The sequence below is a fragment of the Phyllopteryx taeniolatus genome, chromosome 19 (genome assembly GCF_024500385.1).
Source record: "Phyllopteryx taeniolatus isolate TA_2022b chromosome 19, UOR_Ptae_1.2, whole genome shotgun sequence".
NCBI lineage: Eukaryota > Metazoa > Chordata > Actinopteri > Syngnathiformes > Syngnathidae > Phyllopteryx > Phyllopteryx taeniolatus.
Window position 1 is genome coordinate 10136459 of NC_084520.1, and position 27277 is coordinate 10163735.

At 39.9% G+C, this 27277-nt stretch overlaps 1 protein-coding gene across 1 annotated transcript in view; it reads left to right on the forward strand.

Moving 5' to 3' along the window:
- Positions 1-2688: 2688 nt before the first annotated feature.
- Positions 2689-27277, forward strand: part of meox1 (mesenchyme homeobox 1) — a 37822-nt gene continuing 13233 nt past the window's right edge. The window contains exon 1 of the mRNA XM_061756674.1: positions 2689-2861. The gene's annotated coding sequence lies outside the window, so the exon portion shown is untranslated. The remainder of the gene's footprint in view (positions 2862-27277) is intronic.

A 27277-nucleotide genomic window follows, 5' to 3' on the forward strand; every position in this document is an offset into this window, starting at 1 on the left:
GCGTGAACAATTGTTTGTCTTCTTTTGGAAAAAATGCAACATCAATAATTTGTCTCCTTTCTAGGAATGTGCAACATCAATAGTTGGCCTATTAGGAATGTGCCATATTAACAGTGTGTCTTCACTTTAGGAAAATGCAGCATCAATAGTTTATTTTATTTTTTTAAGGAAAGTGCCACATCAGTATTTTGTCTTCTTTTTTGCCAGGGTGCTACATAGTGTGTATTCTTTTTAGGAAAGTGCAACATAAATAGCTTGTTTTCTTTTGAGGGATTGAAGTGTAATCGTAACAATGTGACTTATTGTACTAAACAAACAAATGGCATTTGTTATCCTGTTCTGACATTCTGTCAAAACCGTGACATGCTAAATGCTCCATCCGCTAGCCAGAGTTTGAGCTGCACTGTGTTTGTTCGCAGAGTTTCCACGTGTCCCTTACCTAATATGTCCCTTGTGTGAACTCGGTACACCCAATGTTCCGTGCTGACAAATCTGAATACGAATACATGTATATACCGCTCCAGCCCTGATGGGAGGGGCGGACACAATTATGACATTGGTCAAAGTTTTCCAAAATGTATTTTTTTGTGAGCATAAACACAGATTGCACATGGATAGACACTACATAACATGATTTTTCACATGGACGTTGCCTCAGTGTTTTTGCAATTCGACATGAGGCTCATTAATGTCATGCTGTGAAACAACTTCATCGAGAGCAGCAGCTTAAATAACACATCCCGACAAGTGTGTGTGTGTGTGTGTGTTGTGACTTGATGGGATATATTTCCTCTCCCCGGCTTGCTATTTACAGAACACTTGTAATGACTGGACGGCTGATAGCGATCTGGACGTTCTGGCCTGGGGCCAGTCTGAGGCCTGAGACACGCGAGCGTAACCGCCGCTCAACAGTCGTGCAAGTGCTCCAGTCCTCCGTGAAGACAATACGCGAAGTAGACTTGGGATTCCCTGCGAGAGTCACAAGGAATGAGTCTCTGGGAATGCTATGCGGGGTGACATCTGCAACCCACAACAGCAAAAGCCTTACTTTTGCTCTCATCGCGAGGTTGCCGATCCACATCGTTGCATGAATTGTGCCAACGTTTCATCCTGGACCAGGGCGTCTTCATCACTTCACTGGAAGACCGTCCGGGTCATTGTAGAGGCTTGACTCTGCCAGACGCCAAAGCAGCCCTGAGGACAGGACAACAAGCAACGCCCCGGTTACAACAGATCATTTGTTTACGCCATTTGTTTTTTTGTGTGCACAAAAGACAATTGTTTGACTGTAAAGACAAAATTAGCAAAACCAGATCTAGCCCGTCTATTCTTCGCAGAGTTACGCCAAGCGCAGCACTGGATTTACACTACATGTCTTTTTAGGAAAGTGAAGTATCAATACTTTTGTCTTCTTTTTTAGGAAAATTAAGTATCCATAATTTTGTCTTCTTTTTCTAGGGAAGGGTAACATGAATAGTTTGTCTTTTTTTTTTTTTTTTATAGGAAATTAAACGCTGCATGCAAGTTCAGTAGTAACGTCCTGAAGAGTGTGAATAATTTCCGATGGGCCTGTGTCACAGCGGACGTGGATCCTGTGTGACCCGGCGTCGTGAAAGCGCGCCTCCGATCCGAAGCCGACGGCTTTCGCGCAGCTCAGACTTCACCTCCACTTCCTCCCTCATTTCCTGCTCTGCTGCCAGTTGAGCGCAGCACACGTAATTGCCCTTCACGTTCCCCCACTCGGGCGCACGGGGACTCATCGGCAGCGAACCCGAACGGGCCTAATGATGGCGCTGTATCTAAATGACCCCCACACCACCTCCGTGTGTTTATGTCTGGTGGCCAGTAAGTAAACTCTAGTGTTTGTTGGAGAATGCAGCAGATCTCTATCAGGCTCTCTAACAGTTTATTTTGATCTTTTTTTTACATCATTAAGCCTGTAAGTGACACAATGTTGAAATGTGTGCAACTCAGAGCACATGAAAATACATCATTGGATGATGATTGGGGGGAGAAGTATGACCTAATTCCTCTCTGGGAGGTGGACGACATGGACACGGCGCTCTTGCACGCTCGCAGCCAGAGGGAATTACGTGAGACTGAACACTGCAAGCAGACTGGTTCCGGTCCAACATGTGCTTAAAAAAAAAGTGTTGGAAGGAGGTGAGCCACGCAGCAGTTAGAGCACAAAAAAATGTCAGCAAAGATAATACAAATATTTATTGCAGGTCTTTATTTTATAAACATTTTGCCCGAAAAAAACAAGAGAAACTACACACATCTAAAACGCGGGGCTCAGGCTAATTGCTGGTGTAACACATGAAGACACTGACAATACCAATCAGCTGTGTTGCTGTGTCAGATGCCGGCCAATGATGATGTGCCTACAAGGCGGTGAAAGATACATGGCAACATTGATGAAGAAAATCCCAAATGTGGACATCTGGACATCACGCCAGTAACAATTGCTGCAACAGTTTCAACCGTTCATATTTTGATATATTTTGAAATTAGGGTTTTAAAGTAGGGTTCCAAATCCATCTTAAGGTTTCAAATTAAGGTTTGAAGTCCAAACTAATGACAGACATGTATCAGCAGATTTGTGACCCTTTACAATGTCAGTTTGTGTGTGGGGGGGAACACGCACACACACACACACACACGCAGGAAGTGCACCACGGATGAACAGGAAGTGAAGCATACATGACACACACACACAGGTGAACTTGATTTGGGATCTGGTGCACAGAGTGAATAAGGAACCAGCAGGGGGGAAAAAAAATAAGAAACAAATGACCTTGCATGGATTATCTTGTGGAGCAACTCGTTACCTGCCTGCTGGGGAAGCGTTCAACAGAAAAGTAAGTGCAAGAATTCCTCTGAGACTTTCTTCTCAAACACACACACACACACAAGGCCATTCAAACTTTTCCTTCTTGGCGGCCATCTTGACTCCAACCCTAACCTTCACATAATTAAAGACAACTGAAATGTATTCTCACTCTTCCTATTTTTCTTTCCTATGTATTTTTGTTGCTGTATTGTCGTCATTCTTGTTGCCGTCATTGCTGCTGCTGTTTGTGTTGCGGCTGCCACTATTGCTGTCATTGTTGCTGTTGGTGGTGCTGTCGCTTCTGTTTGTCATTGTTGTTTCTCCCTTTTTGGTGTTGCTGTCTGCTCTCATCGAGTGATTGATTTGCTGATGAATGTTGCCGCTATTGCTGCTGTTGCCACCTTTTGTTGGTGTCGTCGTCGTCGCTGCCGCTGAATTGCTTTTGCTCTCGTAGTTGCCGATACTGTTGCTGCTGCCGATCTCGTCATTGTCGTCGTTGCACTGCTGCTGCCGTCATTCTTGCTGCTTCCGTTAAGTGTCATTGATGATGATGTTGTAGTTGCTTTTATGCGCTGTATGTTGATACTGACTGCCCAGAAAAGCACTTCCAACACAATCCCTTTTTCCATGTTTCATGTATTTGTCTTCACAAGGCCAGCATTAATGTATTATTGCAACTCTTTGTGGGGCTTCTCATCTTGATTGTGGTCTTTCTAAATGCTTTTGTTAAATATCTCCCTTTTTGTCTTTCTGTGTTAATGCAGAATTATTGACACAAATTGTGCATCTAATGAAGTGAATATATGCTTTTCAAGCAACGTATGGTATTTTCTAATGCTTTATAACCAAAATGTTCTTTGTCTCTCGGGAAATTTAAAAGTCCGACGTGCGTGAGTGACCTTCGTTTCATTTGATTTTTGCAGCTCCGCTTCTCCCCAGAGTGATTAGATCACCTCTTTTTAAAACGCCCAAATCTCCTTTCAAAGACATCCTGTTGTGTGCTTTATCAATCATATGCATTTGATTTCACATTTCTCTTATTAAAACCCAAAACCTTGAGTACGTCCAGGGAACGTACGCCTTGACAAGAGATTTGTAGAATGGAGACCTTTGAACCTACAAATTGTATAAAAAGTTAGCAGTGTTTAACATTACTGTATCGGCTCATGTACTTCTTTCTATTAGTCCTGTCAGGTTCCTTACATGGTTCCCATCGAATAGAGCCACCAGCAGTCCAACTTGAAACCCAAATAACCCTTCCGACCCCAACGAGAATGCAAACAAATTTCGCCATTTCGGCGCGCCCGCCTTAGAGCAGCGAAAGCGACGCTGACAGACGTGATGTGAAGGCCCCCATTGGCGCCCGTTCCAGCTGGTTGAGATGGGAAAGGAAATTTCCTTTTGTTGAATTTGTGTGTCCGACACGCCGAGCGACTTCTCCCACGCCGCCTTGCCCCTCTTTTTCCCGCGCACAACATTGTGGAGCGTGCATGCTCTCCCCGTTCTTGTGTGGGTTTTCTATTCTGGCTCCCTCCCGCACTCCAAAAACCCACATTTTAGCTTAATTGACAACTCTAAATTGTCCATGGGTGTGAATACATGTGTTATGGTGGTTAGCCTGCATTTGACTGGAGACCAGTCCAGGGTGTACACCACTTCTTTCCTAAAGTCACGAGGACAGCAGGACAGATGAAACCTGGATAGATAGGTGGATACATGGATAAATGCATGGATGGACTGATATTACTTCTTCTTTTTTTTGCCTCTGGGATGGTTTTCTTGCTCAGTGTTGAGACTAGTCGTGGCTCAGCAACCTCCCGTTTTCCCCTCAGAACCCGCGACCTTGTAGCACAATGTGATTGAAACCATGTGAGAGATGAGGCAAGTTCTGGAATCGGTTTTCCATATGAGCTAAGTTGACTAAAGTCCGTCCTTGAAAAGAGCCTGCAGCAGGTGCCAGAAGGCCAATGTTCTCCTTACAATGTCACTTGACGCTGGGATCTGTCAGTAGCTGACTCTGCAGTAGCGATGTACTCATGATTTGTACTTAAAGGGAGGCGTGGGGGGAAAAAAAAAAAAAAAAATAATAATAATCACTTTGTCATATTTCTTCAAAGTGCCATTATGACCTGACTGTAGTCCACACTAAATATGATCTTTGGAAAAAAAAAAAAACTCAGCTGTCTCTTGCACCATCTCTAATTTGATGTACAGGAAAACCACCGCGCCTGAGGAAAAGCAAACAATCGGAGTCAGAAGGCATGACTTATGGGGTGTCAACCATTTGTCGGTCACTTGTGGGCACGCTCGTTGCGGGCACACCCCTCATCTCACTTCAACATAGGTCTTTGACACCAAGATGGTACCAAAGCAATACTTTTATATTGGAGAAAGGGTTTAGCCTGAGCACAAAAATGGTGAAGAGGTGAAATTTTCAGTGGAGGATGGTTCTCCCAAAACAATCAACAAATAGGTGAATTCACCCTTTGCAAATATATGGGAGAAACCTGAAAAATCTACAGAAGTACAGTAATGAAGTATTTGTACTTATTTAATTCCGACCACTGCTTTGCAGCCATAACGGTCACATGTCAGAAGCTACGTCAGGAATGAGGCGGGAGATCCCAACCGGGCAAAATTTCTGCCATTGGTCTGGGAAATCCATCCACGCATGATCGGTGGACATGCTCTCTTTTGTGTGTGTGTGTGTGTCAGTCACAGCGACACGCGACAACACGCACATGCCAAACTCACTACTTGTTTGTTGGGGGCGTCGCCTGGGAACCCATGATGCTTCCCCTCACGTCGAGCATGCGGACATCTGCCTCTCGCTGAGTCCGGGTTGTCATCTGGGATAAGGGTGGGTGGTGGATGCATGGAAAATAGATGAGAGGATGAATGGATGGGTGATGGATGAATAGATGGACATGAAATACACTATTTACATGGATGGATTAATGAATAATGAATGGATCGATGGATGGCTGAATGGATGGATATAAAATGTATGGATGAGTGCATGACAGAAGGGGTGAATGAATGAATCGTTGGCTAAATGGCTGAGTGGCTGTATGAATGAATGAATCACTGTATAATTGGAATACCAAATGAATAGATGAATGACTGGCTGATGGGGCTGAGTGAATGGATTACTAAATGAAGGAATGGATGACTGAAAGGATGGCTTGTTGAACCAATGAAGGACTGGATAGATGGATGAACGATTCATAAATCCTCAAATTAATGCAGGAATGAATGAATGAACAGATGACATTCTGGATAGATATAAAATGGATGAATGGATGGACGATCGATGAATATGTGAATGGATGGCTGAATGAATAAATTGATCAATGGATGAAGTGATGCACCGATAGATGGATGAATGAATGGAATACAAAATTGATACATGGGTGAATGAATGACCGGCTGATTTACTGAATGGATTCATAAGTTGATGAATGAATGCAGAAATAATGGATGACTGAGTGAATGGATGAATTGATGGATGGATAAATTCATGAATACGAAATGGATAGGTAGTTGAATGACTAGATGGCTGGACAGATAAATTAATGAAATGACGACTGAATGAATGAATTAATACATTGATGGATGGAAGCATGGAATAATGACAGAGCAAATCCATGGATGTGTGAATGAATAAATTGATGATAGAGTGATGGATCAATAGATGAATGGAATACAGAATGAATGGATTAATAAAACAAGGGATGGATGAATGAATGGATGGGTGAACAAATGATGGAATACTAACTGGATAGATTGAAAGAAGGCATGAATAATGAATGATTAAATGAATGGACGACTGCATTAAGGATGGATGAATGACAAGATGGCTGGACGAATGAATTGCTGGAATAATGACTGAATGAATGGATTTTTGTTTTAGCTAGCTTTTTTTTAAGTTAGCTTTTTGTTGGATGAATGCATGGGATAATCAATGAATGAACATGTTAGCAAAGGAATCAATGCATTAATGAATGGCCATATTAATAAATAAATGAATGGGTCTGAAAGGATTTATAAATAGATGGAAAAACGGACGAATTGAGGAATGGAGTTTATTTTAGCGCAGGATGACGTGGAGGCGTTGAAAGGCCACAAACATGACGTGATGCTGTGGCTTGCTAGAAAGTGTCATGTGATTAGCTAAACTGACGACGATGATGATGTAACCAGCTGCCATCATCATCATCAGTCACGCTAGCGTTTAAACTGTCAAACTTGTTGCTCCTCAAGCGCAACATCCAGTCAGCAGGAATCGCCACCAACTAGGAGCACCGGGCCGATGACATCATTGCCAATGTTGGCAGGTGATTGGCTGAGGGAGGGATGTAAACTGAGAGAGAGGAAAGTCAAAGCCAGCCGTTGGGGTGACTAAGAGGAAAGAGTCGCGCTATCAGAGGAACACAGGCGTGATTGGAAGTGGCCCATTACAGCGCGTGTGAGGCCGATAAGAGCGCTACAGGGATCGGGCCAATCACGCACTGCAGATCTCAAAGATAATGTCCCAAACGAGCACATTTAAAACTCACGCCACGCTCCATCGTGCTCAATTTACACACCTAGCACTGTATTGAATAAAAACATAACAAAAGAGAATGCAAAGAGATATAACGCTTTTATCAAGTGTAACTACTGTACAAACTGTGGTATTTATGTGTCAGATGCATGCCTTTAAGGGACCTGGCATAGGGAGCGAGGTCAGGAGCTGGAGTCCGTTCATCAGCATGTGACCGTCTGGGTGTGAGTAGTGGCTGACAGCAGCTCCTTGCATGCGTTTTCATTTTGTATTTGCGTGTTGCGTCCAAACAGCTGGCGACTGTGGCTCTCCTTGCCCACGGGCGAGGGCACGACAGTACCTGAATTTATCCATTTTGAACAAATTAATGAATGAATATATTGGTAAATTAATGTTAATCATTGACCTTATTAATCAGAGATCGCGCATACCTCAAATTTTGTGATCGTAACGTGAAAAAAAAGCAAAAAAAAACCCAAAATTGACCACTTGACAGCTCATAACTTGTGAATAATGGAAAATTGACACCCCCCCAAAGTATTTATATTTGCCTACATTATTTTAAATGGTAAATATACCACAAAAGATGATTCCAAAGCACAATCATTTCACTCATTTTACATTACCCTTAAAAAAATGGCTTAATGTTTCTATTTAAAAAAAAAAAAAAAAAAAAAAAGCACCAGACATGTACTGCACGTGGCAAATACTCTCCTAACAACCCAGGCTAAACTTAGACCTTCCCTGACATACAAAAGTTCTATCAGAAGGGATTTATCATTTCAACATACTTCCTTGACACCAATGCACTGCTTTCCTATTTAGACGATACGTTGACGCCGTCCTGTGGCAACTTAAGGTGTTCCAGAAAGACCACAAATACTGCAAACAGGTGCACTTTCGGAAAATAGCTGGGAAAAGGACAAACAAAAAAACACAAAAATAATATTTTTTTTGTCTTAGATACCATCTGAATTGATATTTAATGAAGTTGTTAAAGTGCTATTTTATTTTCTAGGGGGAAAAAAAACACTTTAAGGACACGCAGTGCATAACAAATATCCACCATGCCAACACAATCAGCTAAATGTTGCGCAGCTGATGTTTCTTTTCCTTTTTTTTTTTTTTCTTTTTTCTTAATCTCCCGCCTCCCATCTCGGAGCTATTTCAGGAGGAACGAGGTGGGGATGAGGGGGATGGGCGTCAATCCTTTCCCAAAGCCTCCGCAAAGCAAACAAACTTCTCCTTTTACAGGCCTGAACTTGGCTCGCTCCAACATCAACAAACATGGCCGCCTCGTCCAAACAACGGCAAAGACGCGTGTGAATTAGCAGGCCGCTTGGCACTCTGCGACGTGAGGCTTGGGCTGGGAAAACTTGAAGTTAAAATTTTCATGTAAAATAGTGTAAAAACAGAATAATAAGTCATTCTTCTTCTAAAATGTTATTTGTAATTAAATTATAATAAATGAAAGTTATTTAATAAAATAAGTACAAAGTTGAATACATATGTAAAATTGTTTATTTCAATAATAAAATTATAATTTTTATCTTAACATTAACTATAGTTCAAAATAAATGTTTGTGTTCATTTGGTTATTTTTTTAATTCTTATTTATATCTACTCGCTTAACCGAAATAGAATATTTTTTTAAATCTAAAAAATATGTAAAATTGTTACTTTTTACAATACAATAATTCATCCAATTTTTTAAATTATATTTTACTGTTTAACTACAATTAACAATTAATTTAGTGGGATAAATGAATAAAGAAAATGTATACATTTTAATCAACCAATTTTAGGGGGAAAAAATGCCACATTAATGCAACATACTTACAGTACTATTGATACTGTAAATGCTCGGTGGACCGGGTTAAATAACTCAGTGGGCCGTATGTGGCCCACAGGCCATACTTTGCCCACCACTGCACTAGACAGGCACGCATGCACACACACACACGCATGCAAGCACACACACTTTTGCGCTGTGCGCACGCTAATGGGCCTTAATGCTGCACTGCCTGTGAAAACGTGTGCAGGCCGAGTGCAGGGAAGAGGGCGCTTAAGAAAACAACCGAGGCAATAGGAAGGGGAAAGGGGCAATTTCCACCTCAATATTAACGCAATCAAGCGCGATTAGTGCGTTTGGGATAACTTTGTCATGGTGGAATGACTTGTTGACTTACAGTAACTTTGCTACAGTCATGGCTAAAAACAAGGTTTCGTGTCAATTGTGGTCTAATTCCAAATATCTGTCAAATCTTTCCATTTTTCACGAGAGATCTTAAATACCATTTACTTGCACTAGCATGCAGATGTATTGGCACCCGAGTTTACTTTCTGTGTCTTCTATCAATCTCTGAACTTTACTTTCTGGACTATTGGCCCGGTGTTGCACTGATGAATGAGGAAATGTCTGCACCTTAAATTTCAAAATTGGAACTAAAGACCAGTATTTATCTGAAAGATGTGCCTTTTCTCTATTTATTTCTGTGCTGACAGTGGGAGGAAAAAGTATGTTGAACCCTTTGGTTCTACTTAAATTTCTACATAAAGCTCAGAAAATGTACTCTGATCTGCATCTAAACCGCAATAATAAACAGAGTCTGCTCAAAGTAGTACCACACAAACTGATATTTTTTTCATATTTTTATCGAGCATAACGTAAACATTCACAGGACAGGGAGAAAAAAGTAAGTGGACCCTTGGATGTAATAACTGGTTGACCCTCCTTTTTGGCAACAATAACCTCAACCAAACATTTCCTGTAGTTGCAAATCAGACGTCCACAGCAATCAGGATGAATTTTGGACCATTCCTCTAAACAAAACTGTTGCAGTGAAACAAGATTCCTTGGATGTCTGGTGTGAAATGCGGTCTTGAGGTCTTGCCACAGCATCTCAATTGGGTTGACGTCAGGACTTTGGCTGGGCCACTCCAGAACACCTATTTTCTTCTTCTGAAGCCATTCTGTTGTTGATTTGCTTCTGTGCTTTGGGTCATTTTCCTTTTGCAACACCCAAGATGGCCTCCAGTCTCATCCATCCATTTTCCGCACCGCTTATCCTCAATAGGGTCGTGGGCGTGCTGGAGGCTATCTCAGCCAACTTTGGGCGGGAGGCGGAGTACACCCAGCCAATCACAGGGCACATATAAACAAACAATCATTCGCACTCACATTCACACTTACGGACATTTTTTGTGTTCAATTAACCTACCATACATGTTTTTGGAATGTGGGAGGAAGACGGAGTACTCGGAGAAAACCCACGCAAGAACGGGAGAGAACATGCAAACTCCACACAGGGGAGGCCCGATTTGAATGACCAAGTTCTTTTACAAAATATCTTTATACATTTGTGAATTAATTTTTCTATTAATGGTAGCAAGCTGTCCAGGCCCTGAAATTGAAAAACATGCCCATATCTTGATCTTCCCTCCACCATGCTTCACAGTTGGGATAAGGGTTTGATGTTGGTATGCTGTGCCATTTTTTTCTCCCCGCATGGCGTTGTGTGTTCCTCCCAAACAATCAACTTTGGTATTATCTGTCCCCAGAATATTTTGCCTGTACTTCTGTGGAACATCCAAGTGCTCTTTAGCAAACTTCAAACATGCAGCAATGTTTTTTTTAAACCGCAACAGCGTTCTCCTTGGTGTTCTCCCATGAACCCCATTCTAGTTTTGTGTATGGTAGATTTATCAACAGAGATGTTAGCATGTGCCAGTTATTTCTGTAAATCTTCAGCTGACACGCAGAGGTTATTTTTTACCTCATTGAGCATTCTGCGCTCTGCCCTTGCAGTCATCTTTACAGGCTTATTCTTTATTTATCTTGACATAACTAATATCCTTTATGTTGAGACCTCTTTTCAATTAAAAAAAAAAAATTTCATTCCAAACATGCAGCAACATTTCGTACCTTTTTACTGTTTTCTGCAAGGGTGACTTGCTACTGAAATGATAAGTTGTCTTTTTTTTGCATTATAAACTAATTTAATAAAAAAGGGATAAAATCCCCAAGTCTAATTTACATTTGATTTTTATATGAGGTGTATCTAATGTGATCCATCAATTTACGAATTTGCCCGTTACTGAAGCCAAATACGCCATCAAATTCTTTTAGCAACACTAAATCTCTCTAATGGCCATGTTTTTGTACAGTTATCAAGAACATAAAGACGATTTATTCAACAGCTCATCATCAGTATACTGTATTATTCACATTTACGGCTTGTTTTAGTGTCATCTGGCGCTGGCTAAATACCACTTAGTCAATTAAAATCATCTGAGAGGACCACCTCACTGGAAAAAAAAAAAAAAAAGGCATTTTTACCACTTCATTAACTACAACGATGCCTGTTATGCTGATTTGATTAGAGTGTGTGGATAATCGAACTGTGCGTATCATTAGTGAATGCACATTTTTTGGACATAACTTTGTAAAAAAGATTCCAGATAATTTGAAATGTTTCCACAGTACTCCTAATCCAAAGTAAAATATTAGTTTTTAATTCGTGATGTTCTATTGGACCACTAAGCGTTGCTCTTGGGCCACCAGTGGTCCACAGACAAACTTTAGCCCAGGGGCGGGCAAAGGTTGGCCCGTGGGTCAAATATTGGCACCGTGCTTTAATCCAGGCCACTGAGCATTTCATTTTTCAAGACTCCAGTAATTTTTTCTCCTAAAATTGGTTGATTAAAATGTTTTTCTTCATTTAAGTCGATTTCATTCATTTGTCTCATTAATAATTTAGTTACTATAAGTGAAATATCAATATTGGTCAAATAATAAAATTAACAAATTCATATATACATGAAAAAAACGTAATTTAATTAGTTCATTAACAAGGAATGACTTAATTAGTCTTGTAATTTGTATATGTTGAAATTTAAGTTTCCCCACTAAAGGTGGTTGATTTCACAATAGAAACTTTTTCTTTTTTCATTGTTTTTTTTGTATGCTTGCAAAAAAAAACGTCATGTAGGATGGGATGTCGTGTGTAGAACTGTTTGGAATATGGCTGTAACATAGCAACATTTTAAACCTATATTTAAGTACAGTGCCAATGTTCAAACTGTGAATAATGTTACACAGTGGCTTACAATAAGTAATATCATATACAGTTTAGGTATAAAGCCTATGCTACTGTATTTCAATGTTCATCATGATTGTGGAACTTTGAGAGAAGAAGAAATTTTTGGAGGTGTAAAATATTTGAGAACCACTGTTATATAGCGAGTCACAACCCTGCAGTTGTTATGAGAACTGGTTTTCAGTTTTTCACTTTCCGACACTGTGAAGCAATGAAGGGGTCCAAATGTGAACGTATGAGCGAGTGTCTGAATTTTGATTGGATGAGCGAGTCAGTGGGTGGGGCCAGTGCAAGTGGGGATGATGGAGAGATTGAGTGAGCTAGCTTGCGTTTGGCGCTACGCACTGTATTGACCATTGGGGGGAAAAAAAATATATCAATGACGTCATCAATTAATCGAAGTCGCCTCAATATCATCACCTTAGCGTTGACTAAAAAAACTAATCTGGAGACCTTCAACCCCTAGTAAGTAGAATCCCTGGCATTTATAAGCCTAGCCTATGCGTTTCACTCAGAACCCACGCTAGCAGCTAGCTGTGTGACGTATAAATTAGTTGGCAGGGAGTAACAATTGCTTTCAACACAACAATGCAGGACACGTGAGTGTCAGGTGTTAAATTTTACACCCCTTTCCTGTCTTTCCTATATTCCATTTTACACTTCTGTATTACTAGCTCTGATTTTATATTTTTTTCCCTTATCTATTCGCACAGGGAAAGCTTGCAAGGGGCTTGATCCAGTCAGGCTCCCTGGTGTGGCTCACAGCTGTAACTGCAGGTCTTGTAGACCAAATCCCCCTGAGTCCCATTTTGGCTCGCGGAGCCGGTGTTTGCGAACTGATGTGATTTAGGAGGCCAAGCTGTCATTGATCAACTGTCAGCACATCCTCTTTGCACTGTGCCTGCATCTCTGTTAGTGTGTGTTATGTGAGTGTGAGTGTCCACTGAGCGTTATCACTCCCTTGTTGGTCGTAGCTAAACGGCAGGAGGGGCCACAGCGACGTTGGAATGCCGACGATCAAATGTACATGATGTGCTTGAACTGTCTGTGTAGTGCTGAGGTGGGCTCAAGGGCTACATTAGATTTTTAAAACAAATGGGTCGGACAGGTATTGTATTGTAATTAACTCATCATTTTTTAAATATTGAATTCATATCTAATTTTTTAAAATGTAAATAAAATAGTTTTTTATCAATGTATTTAATCATAATTTTAGTTAACCATTTTATTGAAATACAAAATTGTTAAATCTATTCTATATGTAAAATTGTTGATTTTGATAAAGTAGTTTAATTCTCATTTATTGTATGTATATGTCAAAATGTTTAATATAGTAGTTTATTTTTTATTGTATTGTTTAAAATTTCACTAATTTCTTAATTATTTCATAAAATACTTTATTTTATTTATTAGTAGTATATTTATTAATATAATACTTTTTTGTTATTTAACTATAATCAACAATTGATTAAATAAGTGAATTCATGTATATCTAAATATTTTATTTTTATAAAAAACGAATTCATTCTTACATTCCATTTCATATGAAAATTTGTAATTAAACAATTATTTCATTAAATAAACATTACATTTACATTGTACATTCTTTTCCAATTTTATTTACAATACAGAAATCAACCAAATTTTAATAAGATGAATGAAGAAAAAAAACATTTAATTTTAGGAAGGAAAAAAAGCTACAGTACATTAAAGCAACATTATTTATTGTAAATAAAATAAAAATGGAAAGAAATATTGTATTCATTTGTCAATTATAAATGCATAAAATTATAAGAATGAGGATGAATTATTGTATTATAATATTGTACATATTAATTGTTCTCCCCCCCCCCCCCCCATCTAAGAATGACCTGGCCTATTTGTCCATTTTTATAAAATGCACAAAAGTTTTTCCCAGCTCTGGTTTAGAGCAAGGTTAGCCTCAAAGCTCCCACTCGTGGCGCTGTGAAAATACAAATGAGCATCAAAATCCGAGTCGGGGAATAAAAGCAAAGTTTGCGAACCACCAGGAAGTCCACTTCGGCGGAAATGGCGCTGCGCTGTTTCATAATGTGGGCCCTTCCTGGCGCCGGTGGGACAGGAGGGGGGTCTCGCGCGTTCTCCAACGTAAAACAAACACGATACACAAGTCGTGTGTCCGATTTGGTCACACTCGGCTTGCCATCAATTGGAGGCAGATGTTTGCGGCCAGGAGACGGAGATGGCGTCAAAGACGGGCCTGTGAGCTGGAGCCTACCCCAGCTGACTTTGGGCGAGAGGCAGGCTACACCCTGGACTGGTCACCAGCCATTCGCAGGGCAGATATAGACAACCATACTCATATCCATTCATAGAGTACATGTATAGAATTTAGCGTCATGGGTGAGCTGGGGCCTATTCCAGCTGACTTGGGGCAAGAGGCCAGTACACTCTTGACTGGTCGTCGTCAGGCAATTGGAGGGCACATAACGACAAACATGCATTCACACCTATGGACAATTCCAAGTGTTAAATGAACCTAACGTGCATGTTTTTGGAATGTGGGGAGAACATGCAAACTCCATGCAGAGATTCAGACCCGGAACCTCAGAACTAAGTATTGTTAAGTGTTTCGTGAAAGGTATTTTTACATTTTCCAGCGTTACACAGAGCAAGCAATAAATATGAAACAAAAACAAACAAAATAAACAGCATGCACTCTTTATGCTAATTGCACCTTTCAATGTGCCAACACGTGGACAACACATGCAACACAGGAACCACTGCGCCCCCTGCCGCACAAATGAATACTATCTTCAGAACGCTGCTGTATAGACAAAAATAATGGGACACAGCTAGTCCGCACTGAATTGTAATTGTTCCAATGGCCATAAACGCATGTTTGGAAGACTGCAGTGTGGGAAAAAAAATGTTGGAAATGAACTTTTAAGCTTTATTTGTTTTTCTTTGTGTCTGAAGTTTCTTTTACGAAGAATGGAGAAATGTTTTATCTGGCAAACAACGCGCAATCGAGTACCTGCGGGGGTTTCGCTGTTTTGACAGACAGACTTTTCTTCCTCGTGTTTTCGCATTTTAGTTCAGTCGGGTCGGGACAACACTGGACAAATGTTAAGGCTTGAGTAAGAGTTAAAGATTTTCTTTTATTTCTTTTACAACTAGTGTTAACGTTAGTTTCTGAAGCTAATGCTGGTAATACTGCCAGCTAACGCTAATCTGCGCTAACACCTCGGCTCTGCTTACCTTTCTGGTTGTGACATTGTATCCATAAGTTCATTATATTCGTCAAGCCTAGCTGCCAAGAAATTGTTTGAGAAACTCCAATGTGTGCTGGTGGTTATTATGTTAATTAGCGCCACTGTTATACAACAGTGGGGCGGAAATCAGCAGATAACTCAAGATTTACCTAGTTGTTTGATTTCACAATTGATGGGCGGGCCGGTACACCAGACACACAATTATTTGTATACAAACATTTCAATCTATTTTATTTAATTAATTTAATTCATCTCTACGTAGTATTTTTTTTTTTTTCATTACTTAAAAAAATGAAATAATTTCAACTTGGGAAATACAACAGTTGTTGTACTATTCATAATTATCTCCCCTCCCAAAGTGTTTTTATTTTTATTTTTTTCTGGAAAAAAATATGGCATTCTCATAAAATTCCAATTTGAGTCTTGAATAAATGCGACTATTTTAATATTATTATGACTTTTCTTAAATGAGACATACTGTAATATCCATTTATACTGTGCATTAGTATGTATTCGGTATATTTAGAATACATTTTCCAAAGGAAAGAAAATAGAATGTTAATGTCATTCGGTTGATCTCAATGAGTAGAAGTGGTAAAGAAGACGGATAGATGTCATGCTATTGCTTGAAAAATAACTCTGCTAAAGAATTTAATTTAAATGAGGCTTGATAAAAGTGTCACTTTTAAATAATGATATGTTTTACCGAGGGCCACACTTGGTTGTAACACCATCAATATCCTCTAGGTGGTAATGTTGACTTCCAAATTGACTTCAATGCAGGTTTTTCTTTATTGAGGAACAATGCAGTTTCTTCATGACAGTTTTATGAAATTTAGAACTAGAGGTAAATGCAAAAGGTTCAAAATAGTCAGGTTTTATGGTCTTGTTTTCCACTCCATATGTTGTCAAGTACAAAAACCTTCAAATTTGACATACCGTCTTACTTTAAAACTCACTTTCCAAAGCCAAATAAATTAAGAGAGAGGGAAAATGTGTTTTTCCTCAACACCTCACTCTTTATTTGGCCACGTGACCATAAAATATTGTTTATTAAGTTTAAAATAATTACGATTCAAATGAAAGCCCAACTTGCTGTTGTTCATACCCTGCAGTTGTTGTTTTGTCTTTCTTTCCGAATTAACGAAGCCCTAAACCATTGACTACCAAATTAGGTATCAAAAGATCAGTCTCAACAGTATCAGGTGTGAGTACATTTAAAAAAAAAAAAAAAAAAAATCTGTTACCATGTTGAGGCAATTACCAATAAACTCTGATAAAATTCATGTTGGAAATTAATGGGGCGCTGATGAAGACTTGCCCCCTTTCCAAGGAATGCTCTGACATAGAGTAACTGACAAACATGTTCCTCAGTTTTTATAATGTTTGCATAATAACTGTTAGCATTTGAGGTATTCCCCTTTTAAAATGGCACCGAACCACAGGGCACATTTTAAAAATCCTTACCAATCTGGTTTTGCGCTTTCTCTACTCAGTTTGCAATCTTGCTATATTATGTTAGCATTTATGCTATTTTTCCCAAACTGCACTTGGTTTTTATGTAGGCTACTGAGGTTGCTATCTTGCTACTTGTTATCGTACCAACGATTAGCATATTAGCATTGTATTAAATCTCATTACACTTTAGCACCATAGCATGATGTTGACGATGTTCCAGAATAGTGCTGTGGGTCCATGCAGGTTGTTAGCATGCTAGCTTTTAGCGTTGTAAAATTTTCCATTTTGTGTGAACAAAAAAAAACAACAATTTTTGTTCCTGGCAAAACAAACATGAGATTTTCCATACTTAACATAAAACAATGCAATTATCATTTTCTATTTTTCTAAAAATCTTTGTCCTTTTATCGGGTCTTCAAGATAATTTGGGTTGAAAATGCCCAGAATGTCCCTTTTCAAGCTAGTGTAGTTGATCTCTTTCGGTTGGCAATTGAGATGACCAGATTTCTCATTAATATGTGACATGTAAATAAGCGTTGCTCTGATTGGCTCACTCATTTTCTTAATGTAAAGATGGACAACGGCTTCAATCTGATTGGCCGTTGTCAATCTCTCAGTGGACAGGCCAATCATTGATAGCGACCTCGCGTTTGTATCATTTGATGTGGGATCTTACTATCATCGCAAAGCAGAAGTCACCAAGCTTTGGATTGTTCGCCCACTACTCACAACCTCACAGAGGAGGACACGTGTCACGTGGGTGACATAAAAGAGATGAGGATCTTTTGAAAAGTAGGTCTGATTCAGTCACTTCAACATAACTGTCTTGCGGCATTCATTTCTCACACACTGACCTCAGCATTGTTGTAAGACACAACACATGTATGCTTTTGTGTTCTGTACAGTATTGTATTTTCGTGGCTTGGTGACGGCTGCCCAGCTGGGTCGCTCGCTCCTAACCTGGAAATGTACTTCAAGCAGTGTGTGAAAGCGCATGTTTACAAAATCATCCTCCACCAAATGGGCCCAAAACAGTACAATTCTGGTTCTGAAATGCTTAAGATTTGATGCCGAAATAAATTAAAGCCATACATTCCTCAATTTGTCTGAGTTTGGAAGTTGATGCAAGGCTTTGCACGAGATGCAGCCTCGTTGTCACTCGGCCAGTTTTCCCAAGATGCGTGGGTGTGTAGCAGCCACCAAGTGGGCAGGTACTTAAATAATAAGTAACTTTTTACATCAAAAGCACACGGAAGTCTGATCCGGTCGTTTTGCAAGCCTTATGCTGTTTAGCGTCTGTTGCCAGTAAGTTACTGTAAACTTGAATTCCAGTCATTTACCGGCAACAGTGTTGGCTAAGGACTGGCAGAGTGTGACTAAAGGTTTAGCCATATAAACACACGTGATGTGGCTAACTACACATCTACACTGTTTAGACACATTGGTGAAGAGGTTTCATGACCCAGTGCCAACCCTGCAATGGGCACTTATAAACCATTTTAGGCAGGGGCATCAGTTATTCACAGATTTTCGCTATCATAGGCAGGGCTCAGTCCCTACACTGTTGTAGTTTATAATACGTTAAACTTTATAAATTCTCACCTCGTACGTCGCCTGCCTTTCAGTTCAGTGTCAGCTCTTCACTAGTCACACGAGAGCTCTAAATAAATGTAATTCTTTAGGGTTATCTCAAATGCAGCATCTCACAAATTAATATTTTTTTTCAAATTTTTTTTGTTTGTTTTTTTTGTTTTTTTTGGTACCCTCCTGATGACCCTTGTGCCGCGTGTCAGGTTACATCATACGTGTCCTCTCTCGTCTCCATGCAGGCCTCATGGCACAGCCACACGAACCCCTGGGCGAGCTGTGTCTGCTTCTGCTCAGGTCAAAGTGAAAGTGACGCCGGCCATGTTGTCCTCCTGAGGGAGAAGTGGGGTTTGGGGGTAGTTGTGGTTTTACTGCTGATGGAGCAAAAGACAGAGAGGAAGGAAGTGAAAACCTTTCAATTTCTGTTTGATTGTAGTGTTTGAGGTTTTCTGCCATGAGGGCAACACTGCTTCTGATTCGTTCATCGATTTTCATTGCTCAGACACTTAAAATTGAGTAGCAAAATCATGAAATCGGGAAGTCTGAACCCGAAAGCCTGGCGATTGACCTCAAAGGCTACCAAATTTGGTAACCTGACAGTCGACAATAGACATATTGTTAGCCTAATAGCATAGTTGCCTAGGTCATATTGTAACGTTTTTGTAAAACAAGGGAAAAAAAAATATATATATTTCTGCCAAGTACGTTTGTATTTTTTGTAATTTTTTATTTTTTTTAACAGTAAGTAAAAAAATGACAGGTAAATAGGCTATTTGGCAAATATGAACCAGCCCACATGCACAGTTTAACGGCTCATTTTACAATGTTAAATTATTGAACATTTAAAATGTTAATTTATCAAGGATTGTTACTTTCAATACATGTTTTGACAGAATGATTTTTTTTCCCCCAAGAGGAAGCATTTAGTTTTACATTACTGTATGTCAAGAAAAAAAATCTTATTTCATTGGAAGGTGACACAAGTTAATGATTGTGATTTATTTGTATTTTTTTTTTCATAGTCATCCAGATTGTGGTAATTTGCAAAGGTTGAATCAAGGTAAAAAAATTACTTTAATTTTGCTATTATGTAAATGATATTGTTCAATGTCACTCAAAATGAGTACAATTAGCATTGTAGCTATTGTCCAGGCGATGTACCTAAAGAAGCGGCAGGAGCTGTTTCCAAAAGGGACGTGGAAGGCGTGGATTTGAAAGACTTCCCAGAATTCCTTGCTGCCTGGCCAGCTAATGCGTTTACCAGCATCAGGTACACGCAAAGCTCCAGTGGCCTCAAACCGGACGGACTTGGACAAACTTTACAGTTGACATCTGGAATATTCTTTCCTGTACCTCCTCCTCCTCCTCCTCCTCTTCTTCTGTAAAAGCAACAGGCATATAAATGTTTGAGCGCACACGATGGCAAGCGTCGCTCATGGTGGCCGTTGAGATCAACTGATGTCACATCAGACGTGTCTTGTCTGATCAAAATCATTTTGAAGTACTTGCTGCCAAAGGCCGATTGCATCATGCCCGCTGATTGTAGCTTTAGCATCAAGCATACCGTAAACTGGTGTCCTGTTGCAGACTTTTTTGTGTGTGTGTGCGCCTTTTGCATAATTTTCCATTTCTTGCTGCTGTAGCTCTCTTCTTCTCAGGTCCATAACTGTGTACTGTAGCCCTGGTCACACAGTTTTTTTTTGGTTTAGCTGTCACGTGTAAAAGATACCAATACCGAATGTGGGGTTGTCGTCGACCCGCAAATTTGCTTGCCTCCGAGGTCGTACAGGATGCAGCATGACGCCTGGGTGAAAGGCGGAACCGGGCTATGAAGTTAAACACTCAACATTCACTTCTCCTGCCCTTTTTGTGTTGAAAGCAATGGTTGCTGTCATCAAATTATCAGAAGGGGGGAAGCCAGGTTGGCTGGGTTCTGTGTTAAATGCACGTGCTCATAAATGCAGGCTCTATTGTGACGCTTCGAATTGTGTAGAAACTTTGTGTGAAAAGGGCAAGGGTTAATTAAGCCTTTCCTGACTCACTTCTCACTATTAACACTTGAGTTATTTATTTGTTTAATAATTTTATTTATTTATTTATTTTTTTTTAAAGGAATTTTCTATTCACATGAGATCTTGAGGAGTCACATGTATGATTTCCCCCTTTTCTTTTATTGTGCCTTTCCCCCCGAATGACTTTTGTCAGGCTTCCGATCGGCTAAAAACTTAGTTCCATCAGTTGTTTCGGCATGCACTCGACAGCCTGTACACCTGTTACATGCATCTGGCTACGCTATTGCGCAATTTGTTTCATTAATCATCATTCATTCCATTCAAATTTGCATGTTATTTTTTTGTATATGCGCTTCATGTAATCTAGTGTATTTTGTGCTGTAGTGACTAGCAGTTACTAGCTGTAAATTCCTTGTTTTTTTTTAACATCTGGCTAGGATTTTCATGAGAAGTGTATCCTGGAGAAAATGTATGTACCGTATTTTCAGGGTGCCAAAGCTGACCCCCAAAACTCGCTCAATAGCGCCCCCAAGAAAGCCCCCATCACCAGTTTTACCGAATGATAGGAAATTGGGTGGACATGTTTTGATTAAAAAAATAAAATAAAAAATACCCTAAGTGTACATAACAACCCAAGCTAAACCTAGCTCCTCTCTGACATACAAAGCTTGCCTGCCTCTGTCGATATATCACTTCAACATATTTCCTGGTACCAATTAGTGTTACTACTACGTTTTTTATTTAAACAGTGGTGCCATCTTGTGGGATCTTATGGCGTTTCCGAAAGAGCAAAAAATAGGAGTTTTTCAGTGAATAGCTGGGGATAGGTTGCACGGGGGGTGGGGGGTGGGGGGGGGGGGAACAAATAGGTATATTCATGAATACTTAACTGTGAATATGCTGTGAATATTACTGTACATTCCATATATAGTGTATTTTGTGCTTGAGATACTACTCGTAACTGTAAATTCCTTACTTCTGACATGGATTTTTATGGAAAATAATGCCATTGGGGTTTGGATTTATCGTATTATTAAAAAGAGACACTTCTCTCTCTTTGCAACACTTAAGGGTGTCTTGTACATCGCGTGTAAGCAGCACAGCTGTTAAAACTCAGCCGACGTGACGGCGAGGCGCCTCGGGAGTCCTTCAAAACTGATGCGCTCCTGTTTGAGGGGGCTCGGGCGGTACGCCGGGCGACCCTACAGGGAGGTGGCGGGCTCAGTGCGGGCCTCTTCAAAGACTGCTGGCTCCCCAAGCAGGAAGTCCAACCCTGTGCTGCTGTTTGGAAGCGGGAAGGAAGGTGATCCGCGATCATGTCACGGTGCCAAAGTCCACACACGCCAGTGTGTAGACACCTCCCAACAATCACTTTTTTAACACTAGGATATTATCAAGATTACTGTTGATATTACAGCAGAGATACAAAACCATGTAACAATCACTTTAAACCAGGGGTGTCCAAACTACAGTCCCAGGGCCAATTGTGGCCCTCGCCCCACGGCATGTACGACGCCACGTAACATTTGACACAGCCCAAATCACAAGTTTTTTGTTAAGGTGGGGGGAGCGGGAAAAGTGAGTGTCAAAAAAGTGCGACACCCACGTCCCCATTTTAAGACTACTACAACTATAACTACTTTAAAAAAAATTTTTAGTATAGAGCTTTGGTTTTTTGCCAGCTTAATAGCATAATTGCCCGTCATTTTTTAAAAACATTTATGTAAAGTAATGAATACAAAAAATTCAACAACCAACTACAGTCCAATTGCAGTGATTCAACCTTGGCATATTACCATGAATAGGTTGACTGAGAAGCTACAAAAAAAGAAAAAAAATCACAATTTTTAACAAACATATTGGTAGTTTTTATTATTGCGACAGTAAGTTAAAAACGACTCGTTTAATGTTGTGTTAAGACGCAAAAAAAAAATAATCAATTTACAACTAAAACATTTCTACTTCAGTATTATACACGAAAATAGTTTCCTCCACTTTATGTTCCTTATCAAGGTCCAATTAATAATCCTAAAAAAAAAAATGTCAGCCTACTACATATTGCTTGTTTTGGTTCTGTATATGGAGATCAACACAATGCAGGGGCGGACCTATTCTAATAGGTTCGAGGGCTGCGGGCCACCCAAAAATGTGCTTTATTACCCTTTACACAAACCTATGATGTAGTACCGGTATAAAAATAATTTAAATTTATAATTGTATGTTATATTAGTTTTACTGTTTTTAATAAATTCAAGGCGAAGAATTTCAAAGTGGCCCTTGCATCCTTCGATTTTTCTGCATGTGGCCCTCTGAGGAAAATGTTTGGACACTCCTGCTATGAACATTTTCTGTAGCTTTCGGTAAATTATTTTCAACTTTGTGATGTCCATTTATTGACATTTTTCATTTGTCTGACTCTTTGGCAAGGGGTGCCATCAAGGGGTGGCTTCAGCAACCCCTATAAATTTTAGGACCCACTGGGAATCGTTTTTAATTTTTCTGATAAGTCAATCACCTGAAATGTATGTATTGTGAGGGTACCCTAAGTGACCCCCAGTCCCAAAACTCACTCAGTAGTTCCAGCTGAAATGTTTGGAAAAAAAATAGGCTCGGACATTAGTTTAACCGATCGACACGGAATTGGGTGGACATGTCTATCATAACAGGAGGAACAGTCTGGCAAAAACTGAATAGGAAGTGGTCCATTTTGATTTGAAGCACCCATTTTGGGCGAATTCCAGGGCTTGTACTTTAACAAAGTCGGACTAGGGAATTCGCCCAAATGATCCCCAATCACAAGAAGGTATCCTAGACAGAAATTCATTGTTGCTTCCGGTTTTATTTTTTAAATTTTTTTTCAGCATTACAGTAAACCCCACGACTGACAGTGGCCTCTCTACAGGCATCCTAACGACTGTCCTTTTTTTGCATTCCAAAAGAATGATAACATCCGTGGTGCTTCCAATTTGGAGCGTAAATACTTGAGTTTCTCCACACCAACTCAGGTTAGTCTGTCCTAACCTAAGCCTTGTTGCATAAATTGATGAAGCTTGCTGGAATGACAGGCGAAACGTCTTCTAAGACAACTAGAACAGTTCAGTTGCGAGCGATTCAAAGCCCTGACAATCAAATGACCTGGATGAATGAGAGTATTCACAGGTAAGCAAACCCCACTATTTGCGGGGGATAGGGACTGAGCCCTGCGGCAAGTAGCAAACATCCACAAATAATTTTCGTACTCCCTAAAAATGTTTTTAATTGCCTATATTAAGGGTTTAAACCAAATATATTCCATTTTGATTAAATTAACATTATGACTGTGAACACACAGAGGAGGAGAGGTGCATTATGGGAGATTCCCGTTAAGTAAAGTCTCAACGCACTCTGTAGTACGAGCACCCACAAGGAATTTTTAGCTGGAAAAGAGTAAAATGGTCCAATCAGTTGCTAAAATCAACTCGTTTGTCCCAAAGAGTCACAAAGCTGTTCCAAGTGCAAACCACTAGAGAGCAGTCTTCATGGAGCAGCTATTAAGTCATTATGTGTTTGGAAGCAGAACCTCAACGGCTGCCAGGAACATCTCAGCGTGCAGCAGCAGGGGGGGGAAAGAGCTCTCGTGGCGTGGTGTCAATGAGATGTTTTCATTGTTGTAACTCAAAACAACACGGACAACACACAGATACAAGATCGTGGTCAGTCTGCTGAGGGGCGACGTATTCTGCTTTTTTTTTTTTTTTTTTTTTTTTTTTTACAACAATTTCTTCAAACAAACGACTAACTCGTGTCTGAGTTCATGCACCAGTCGTGTTAGCGCTTCTAGGCCATGTTAGCACACTTCATCATGCACGTGATTGTGTCAGCAGTTCATCGAAAGACTTTTCACGTACCATGCCATTAATACTTCTTCGTCAAAGGCACAGTCACCTACAAGGTTATTTTAGCATTTCTAGGTGATGTTAGAAGATTAGTCATAAAAGTACAAGGTCATGTTAGCTTTTCTAGGGCATATTAGCCCTTTTTTCGTCTGTGTAAAATTTCTTCACCAATGCGCGACGCAATGTTCGTACTTCTAGGTGATGTTAGCGCTTATTCATCGACTTACAGCGTCCTGTTAGCACTTGTAGTTGCTGCTAGCACTTATTCATCAATGTACAAGGTCATTTTAGCACTTTTTCGTCAATGTAAAGGGTCATGTTAACATTTCTTCACCAATGTACAAAGTCATCTTAGCACTTTTAGGTAATGTGAGCACTTGTCAACATACGAGGTCATGTTAGCACTTTATTGATGTAAAAGTTCATGTTAAAACTTCTTCACCAATGTACTTGGTTATGTTAGTGCTTCAAGGTGATGTTGGCACTTATTCGTCAATATACATCATGTTCACACTTGTAAGTGATAGAACTTGTTCATCAATGTACAAGGTCAATTTAGCAATTTGTCTTTGTAAACCATCTTGTTAGTCATGTTAGCATTTTTAGGTGATGTTAGCACATAGCAACGTACAAGGTCATCTTAGCACTTGTAGGTGATTTTAGCACTTCTTGAATGTCAAAGGTCATTTTAGCGTGTCTTCACCGGGTACAAGTTAATGTTAGCGCTTTTTTAGCAAAGGACCTTTCACGTACAACGTCATGTTATCACTTCTGGGTGATGTTAGCACTTCTTCATCCATATCAAAGTTCATGGTAACACTTATTCAGCAACGTACATGGTCATGTTAGCGCTTCTAGGTGATTTTAGCATTTATTCATCAACGTACAAGATCATGTTAGCACTTGTAGGTCACTTGAGCACTTCTTCATCCATGTAACAGGTACTGTTTGCACTTATTCACCAACGTACAAGGTTAGCGCTTTTTGTTTTTGCAAAGGAATCTATACCTAAAAGGCACAATGTCATGCTAGCACTTTTCATATAAAAGCAATATGGACGTGTTGGCACTTCTTAGAAGGAAGGTTCTTGTACAAAGTGGTAAGGGCACAAGGACTTTAAGGTTATGTTAGCACTTCAGAATAGTAATCTTCTCGTACACTGTCATGTTAGCACTTCATCCAAAGAATGTTCATGTTAGCAGTTCTACACAAAAAGACAAGGCCGTGTTGCCATATTATCAAAGGAAGGTTCTTGCATGCCATGTTAGCATTTCGTACAAGTAGCGTCCATGAACAAGGTCATGTTAGCACTTCCTTACCGACACACAGTACAAGGTTATTTTAGCACTTCATCAAAGGAACTTACACGGTAATGTTGATGCTATATCTGAGGAACATTCATGTAGTATGTCCTGACCTCTTTGCTTTTTCTTTTTGTGTAAAATGTGAATTATTTTTTAAAAAATTTGTATAAGAGGACACTGTCACCTACTGGCCTGGCATATTTATTACAGAAATGTTTGTTGTTTTTTGAGGGCCGTGTGAATGGGAATGGTCAAACTTGAAATATGTAAAGTAGGAATGGTAGATGCCAGCTTGCATGAAGGCGCATGCTAATTCTCTTGCTATCGTTTCTTAGTCTTGGAGGCTTGACATGACGCTAATGTACCTTCACTATGTGCACTCTGAAGGAACCTTTGCCTGCACATGATTGCAAGTATGCGTGATCGTTTGCACGTGTGAGTGCTTTGTCTTCCCCACCACACACGCACGCACACACACACAAAGTGCATAATATGTAGGATAATGTAAACAAAAAATGAGGTGATTATGCATAAGTCTAATTAAATCGCACATGGAGTCTTGGGGCTAATAAAGCAAAATTATAGTAAGTAGTAGTGTTTTCAGTGAGTATGAATCTGCAGTAGACTCAGTAGCCAACACTTGAACCATTATTGTAATTATGTTGTCTCAGTTTGGCTAAACGTTGTTGTTTCACAGCGAGACGTGAGGTCGTGCTCGTGTAATTTTTTTTCTCGAGACTATTGGAGTCTTTTAGGGCTTCGGTGATGTCACAGAAAGCGAAATGTCGGCGCTCGTCACAGTTAAGGTATTCGACTACGTGAAAACTGTTGACCTCATCTCGGTCTCCTCTTATCCCGTCAGTCACGTTTTGACCGCACGCGGATGTGTCAAGCAGCTGTAGGCCAACCGATGCTCTATTTCCTGTCTTCTAGAAAGACTAAAAATGTTTCCAAAACATTTCTGAAAGAAGACACGTATTTTATTTTCACAATGTAAAACAGGTGTCCCAATAACTTTCGTTTTTGTCAAAATACCCCAATGATCAAGAATTATAGATATATTTTTACAGCCTATTTCTTGCCATGGTAAAATTGGCTCATTTAAGTCTGTTTCATGCAGTGAGCTAGCCTGCAGCCCACCGCTCTTACAATACCACTGGGTTAATGCCGAGCCTGGCTTGCATTAGATTGACAACCAGAGGTTAGGATCACGCCGGCAGAGCCCAAAGTGTGGAAAACAAGCAAGTGTAATTTGGTGGCTTGGTAATCAAACGCCGCATCCAACCGTGATGGAATCTCTATGGCTGCA